Source organism: Asparagus officinalis, chromosome 8, assembly GCF_001876935.1.
Source record: "Asparagus officinalis chromosome 8, Aspof.V1, whole genome shotgun sequence".
Classification (NCBI taxonomy): domain Eukaryota; kingdom Viridiplantae; phylum Streptophyta; class Magnoliopsida; order Asparagales; family Asparagaceae; genus Asparagus; species Asparagus officinalis.
Window position 1 is genome coordinate 78,974,290 of NC_033801.1, and position 6,937 is coordinate 78,981,226.

The window sequence follows — 6,937 nt, forward strand, 5'->3', positions numbered from 1 at the left end:
TTTTATCACAGTTTGCTTATATTTAGGGATCTGATATTTTCTGAGTCCTTATGGAAGGAATTACAAAAGAATTTTTTTTCATAATTGGAGATTAAACATTAAGTAATACAGGTGACCCTATCTTCTCCTTTTCTTCTCCTTCTTGGAGGAACCAGCCAATTACATTGATTAAATAATCCATGCATTTTGATCAATTGATGTGTGCAGTTTATAGTTTCCATAAACCGGTGCGAGTTATTTTTTCTTACACATGAGCTTATAGCTCTTGCTTTGTAATTTCTTTCTCAATGTGTTGATATCAAAAGTTTCCTGTTATACTAATCTCCTACATCTTTGAATTCCTTCAGAAAGTGTTATATCAAGAGGTCCTTTCTATGCTAATCTATATATTTCTAGCACTTAAAATACCAAAAGACAAAGAAACAGCCACAAACAAAATGATACAAATGACAGATTAGCAAATTTCTATGTTCAATGTATATATGGTTACAATGCACTTTACCAACAGAATAAGTGTAACACACTAACTACAAAGTAGTGAAAGTACTACTCTTAGTGAAAGAGCCTATAAGCAGCTAGAGTTAAAGAAGTAATTCACTAGTTTATGGTTGTCATAAACCCGCGGAGAGTTTTTCTAATCCAAACCTATAGCCTCTTACTGAGAGGCCTGCCATTCAATGTATCTCGCTCGTTTGCTTAATAGTTCTTGGTATCTCTTTGTTTTATTGTTAAACGTCAAAAATTGATACAGAAAGCACAGATTTAAAATATGTGCTATTTGTTCCTTTCTCAGAGAAGTCTTTATTCATGAGTCACTGTTGTATCCTGGTCATTATCTTAAGTCTTTAGTCATGAGTCATTGGTGTATCCTGGTCATTATCCTACTTCAAGTAAAGGAGTTAAATACTCTTGTCCAAATTTTATTTTTTTGCTGTGTGGAATTCTTACACATGGTATATAACTACCATGTGCATCATAAGGTGTTGATTATGTTTTATTTATTCTGCATTTTTTTATATTCTTGCAACTTGCAACTTTATTTGTTTAGTTGGTCTTATTTAGATTTTTGTTTAGACTTTTTGTTGAGAATGGAACGCAATTAAAGGGCTTTTAGAGGGCCTTTGTGTAAATCTGTTTTGTAAGGCTACATAAGCCAACATTCTATCAATGAGAAGTTGAGAACCTAAGAGAAAAACCCTAATATTTCAAGATGGTATCAGAGCCAAATCTCACCTAGCCGCCTCCCTCTTCTGAGCCGAATCCTCACCAACCTTCCCTCATCAGCCCTAACTAACCACATCAAGGAACTCATCTCGAACCCTAGCCTCCGGTAACTCCATTTTGTCGAGGATCCAGTCAAAGGCGTGTGGGCGGGCCGAGTACAGGCGCCTTGCGTGGTCCGACCCACTCTTCCTTGCGTGGTCCGATGCCACTGGTTCCTCCGACAACGAAGACGAAGGAGGACGGGACGCCGTCGTTTGAGATCCGAGGACATGGTGAAGGGAACTCTGGTGGCGATGATGGGGGACATGGGTGTAGTTGACCTCCGGTTGAAGAGGCTCTGCTGTTTTCTTTTGGGGGAATTCGTTGATGATTCGGTGATTTTGGTGAAGGGGATGAGTCGGTGATTCGGTGATTTTCGGTGATTCATTGTGAGTTGTGAGTTAGTGATTTTGAGGGGAGAGTAGATGACCAGAACCAGGACTATTGCTGATTAAAAAAAAGGAAAGAAAAAAAAGAAAAAGATGGAATCTGTAATCTGTATTAGATGATTTGTATTTTTTCTTTTCTCGAATTGTAATAGCTTGTTTAGGCTCCCTCGATAGGTCAATCCTAAAATTGATGAGAGGAAGCTGATATCTCACTTGGTTGAGATATCCTGCTTCTGGTTCTTGTTTTCTCGGTAAAACAGGAATTCTTGTTGATCTATCTTTCTTATGGTGCTGTCGAAGTGTTGTCGAAATTTTCACTGCACACAAGAATATAAGTTGGATCGATGATGGAGACTGGCAAAAATCCGATGGAAGGGATCATCAAGAAGTTGAATCCTGAGGAGATCTCAACACTGATGCAACTGATGAGGTTATCGGCGAGAGAGAGCTCGACAAAGCCACAACCCAAGAAGGTGGAGCTTCCACCTATCGATGGAAAACTTGATGGACCCGTGACATATCTGAGTTGGTCGCGTCGGGTGAAATATACCCTTGCTGGGAGGAGCCTAGAGGGATATCTGACAGGGGAGAAGACTGAGCCGGCTGAGGGTTCAGTAGGGAGAGATGAGTGAAAATCCACTCATATGTTGGTGTACATCTGGCTTCTAAATTCTGTAGTCCAGCCAATTGCTGCCACAGTGGATAACCTTGGGAGGGTGCATGATGTCTAGGAGAAGCTGAGGAGGACCTACGATGAGGTGGAAAATAACTTGAGGGTATTCCAGATCGAGAAGGAGATCAGCGCTATAGTCTAGGGAAAAAGGACTGTACAGGAGTACGCCACAGAGCTGGAGCGCTTGTGCCTCGATCACGATCACTTCTCAACCCTAGCGAACTGTAAAGACCCGGAGTGCAAGGAGCGCGAGGCCTCCTTGCAGAAGAGGACCATGTTGTTTCTCCGAGGCTTGGCTCCAACATATGAGCAGAGGACGGCGTTATTACTAACTCAGACTAAGATCCCACCACTGGAGGGGGCAATCTCAGTCATGATATAGGAGGAGAGCCGTATCAGGCTAAAGGCTGGGACAGATGGACTTACAGGGCAGAAGTCTGCACTAGTGGTATCCAACTCGGATAACACTGGATTCTGAAGGGAGACTAGGAAGTGTTTCAACTGCGGAGAGGTAGGGCATCTGAGACAGATGTGCTCTAAGCCACCCAGAGAGAGGGTTTGGGGTGGACGCGATCAGGCCGGAGGCCGTGGCCGTGGAGACAGGCGAGGTGGAAGAGGAGGCCACCGAGCAAATTTGACAGTGACAGAAAGAGAAGAAGAAGCTAAGATGATCTTCACTGCTGAGGATCGTGCACTCTTGGCAGCACTGAGGAGGAAGCAGAGCGTAGTGGGTGATATGTCCGAGGGGGCATCTACTACTCTCTGGAGGGGACTATGCTAATTACGCCATTCGCGCACACCCAAACGAGGGAAGATCTACTGCCTGGATAATGGATTCTGGAGCATCCAGACATGTGACAGGCAATGCCAGTGAGTTCTTATCTTACACTCGCTTAGCAGAAGCAGAGAGCATCTAGATCGCTGATGGTACAGCGCAGGACGTGGTTGGTAAGGGCACTGTTAGTTGTACAGGTTCTATAACTTTATCTAATGTGTTGCATGCTCCTTCATTCCCGATTAACCTGTTATCCATTAGTGTCATTATCCTCCAACTAAATTGCATTGTTTATTTTGACATTCCTAAGGTGATCTTCTAGGAGAAGGGGACAGAGCGAAGACTTGGGACTAGGATATGGCGTAGCGGTTTGTGGTACTTGGACCGCGAAGGGATGGATTTAGCGCTGACATCTGTGGTAGAGAGGACGGGAACAGGAGGAGCTAAAGTGTGTGCAGAAGATGAGTTAATGCTCTATCATCAACGGAAGGGACATCCATCGTTTGGCATTTTGGGTAGAATGTATCCAACCATATTTGGAAAAGTAAATAAACAGAAGCTGCATTACGATGCATGTGAGTTTGGGAAGCTAACTAGAAGCTCTTATGTTAGTTCAGGTAATAGGAGTTTTTGTAAGTTTGATGTAATACACTCTGATATATGGGGACCTTGCCCAGTAAATTCTATAAATGGATGCACGTTTTTTGTTATATTTATTGATTGCTTCTCTAGGGTCATTTGGGTGTATCTTATGAAAAACAAAAGTGATGTAGCTGGCTGTTTTAAAGACTTTCATAAGCATATCCAGACTCGGTATGGTGCAGCAGTAAAGGTGTTGAGGTCGGATAATGGGACAGAGTATACCAACAGAACACTTGGGAAGTATCTGTCAGCTCAGGGGATTCTACACCAGACTACATGCCCATACACCCCTGCTCAGAATGGGGTAGCAGAGAGGAAGAACAGACATCTCCTAGAAGTCGCTAGGAGTATGATGATAGCGATGAATGTCCCAAAGGTGGTGTGGGGACAAGCAGTCTTGACTGCTGCTTACTGAATCAACCGGATGTCTTCGAGTGTGTTGCAGTGGAAGTCTCCTCGTGAGATACTGAAGGGAGATAACGAGGGGGCCCTACCAAATGGCTGTGTATGCTTTGTGAAGGACAACAGACCATCGGTTGGGAAGCTAGACCCTAGGGCTGTGAAGTGTATATTCGTGGGATACAATGGCACCCAGAAAGGGTATGTCTGCTGGAGCCCAGTGGAGAAAAGGCTGTTTGTCAGCATGGATGTGCGATTTTGGGAGCTCAAGCCGTAGTATACAGTGGGGGTTACTTCACCTTTTAGCGACTTACCCGATACTGGAGGTATGAGGCGAGAGAGGGAGAATGGTGAGAGCTCAGGGGGGTCAATCCCAATTATGATTCCATACTCAGAAGAGAAGGAGGATGAAGACGAAGGGGAGGAGGAGGAGAAAAGGGGTGTTAGGCCTACAGCTCAGGGGGAGTTGCTTACATACAGTAGGAGAGGGAAGGAACCAGAGGTACCTAGAGTAACAGTGCCAGTGCCTAGTCCCTCGTCCAGTTCTGCTCTAACTCCAGAGACACCTACACCACCCTCCACTCTAGGTAATACCATTCCTACCCCTAACCCCCTCCCCACTCTAATGTCAGAAAGAAGGACTACTCGCAGTAATGCGGGAAATCCTCCTAAGAGATATGGTTGGGATCTAGCTCATTCTATTTCCTATTCTCACATATCACCTTCATATGGAGCATTCATTGCATTATTAGATTATGTTATTATACCTAACAGCTGGCAGGATGCTAAGAAGGACCCAAAGTGGAAGGCTGCTATGCATGAGGAGCTGGGGGCTCTTGAGAAGAACTACACGTGGGAGTTAGCGACACTGCCAGCAGGAAAACGGACAGTGGGATGCAAGTGGGTGTTTACCATGAAGCAGAACCCGGAAGGAAAGGTTGAACGATACAAGGCACGACTGGTGGCAAAAGGGTACAGCCAGACATACGACATTGACTACGATGAGACTTTTGCACCAGTGGCGAAGATGAGCACTGTTCGAACGCTGATTTCTCTAGCAACAAATGGTGGATGGGAACTACACCAACTGGATGCGAAGAATGCGTTCCTTCATGGAGATCTAGTGGAAGAGGTGTATATGGAGATACCACCTGGATGTGGCACAGGACAGATAGTGGGTAAGGTTTGCAGGCTAAAAAGTCTCTGTATGGACTAAAACAGTCCTCTCGAGCATGGTTTGACAGGTTCAGGAGAGCCATGGTTAGTATAGGATATGGACAGATCAATACCGATCATACTGTATTCTTTAGAAGAAGTGGGGGTCACATCACAATGCTGACAGTATATATGTGGATGACATGATCATCACAGGGGATGATGAGAAGGAGATTGCTCATCTCAAGGTAAGATTGAGCAAAGAATTCGAAGTGAAGGATCAGGGTCAGCTGCGATACTTTCTTGGGATAGAGATAGCTCATGGACCTAAGAGGATTGTTCTCTCCCAGAGGAAGTATGCATTGAATCTTCTTGTAGAGACGGGGATGTTGGAGTGCAAGACTGCTACTACACCGATTGATCAGAGTCTCAGGTTGAGTGCTGAGGCAGGAGAACCTGTTGATCGTGAGAGATATCAGAGATTGGTGGGTAGGCTGATCTACCTGAGTCACACACGCCCAGATATCTCATTTACGGTCAGCATGGTAAGCCGCTATATGCATGACCCGAGGAAGGGTTATATGGATGTTGTGTATCAGATACTGAGGTATCTAAAGGTGCCCCTGGCAAAGGACTAAGATTCAGGAGGAGTGGTCATGTGAACATTAAGGGCTACTGTGACTCAGATTGGGCTAGCTGCGGAGATGATCGGAGGTCTACCTCAGGAAATTGCATATTTGTAGGAGGCAACTTAGTCTCCTGGAAAAGCAAGAAGCAATATGTGGTGGCAAGATCAACAGCTGAAGCTGAGTACAGAAAGCCATGGCCTTGGGGTTGCGGAGCTGATGTGGCTGAAGAACATGCTGGTGGAGCTGAACCTTGACCAAGGGACCAAGATGAGTTTGTGGTGCGACAACAAGTCAGCTATCAGCATCACCAACAACCCAGTCCAACATGACAGAACTAAGCACATCGAGATTGATAGATTCTTCATCAAGGAGAAGCTGAACAGTGGACTATTGGAGTTAGGCTATGTTCCAACTAAGGAGCAGGTTGCAGACTGCTTAACTAAAGGGCTTAGCTCAGTAGATTTAGGTAGAGGGTGTGACAAGATGGGCTTAATAGATATCTTTCGCCCATCTTGAGGAGGAGTGTTGAGAATGGAACGCAATTAAAGGGCTTTTAGAGGGCCTTTGTGTAAACCTGTTCTGTAAGGCTACATAAGCCAACATTCTATCAATGAGAACCTAAGAGAAATACCCTAATATTTCAAGACTTTTAACTTAAAAGGTTTTTCATTTTGCCATGTTCTACCTATGACTGAGACTTTGGGAGTTTGTGTCATAAATGGTAAAGATTAGCAACTGAAATCCATTCTGTATATCAATGACTAAGATTATTATTATTGATTCTAATTGATAATAAATAGGTAAAGGAATATCTAATGTAGCTCTGAGAACACATTCAAACTTGTGATAGACTTACCCACTGCGGGTGACCCGGACTATTGGGAGGTTCCAATATGACTCCCACGGTCTTGGCCTGGGTTTGACCCTAGGCTGGATTGTTAAAAAAAAGGAAGAAGAAGAATATTGTAATAGACTTCTTTATTGATGTACATGAATTTCAAATAGATTATCC

The 6,937-nt window shown here is 44.2% G+C and overlaps 1 protein-coding gene across 1 annotated transcript in view; it reads left to right on the top strand.

Annotated features, from left to right (window-relative positions):
* Positions 1-6,937, top strand: part of LOC109821417 — a 101,851-nt gene that overhangs the window by 88,433 nt on the left and 6,481 nt on the right.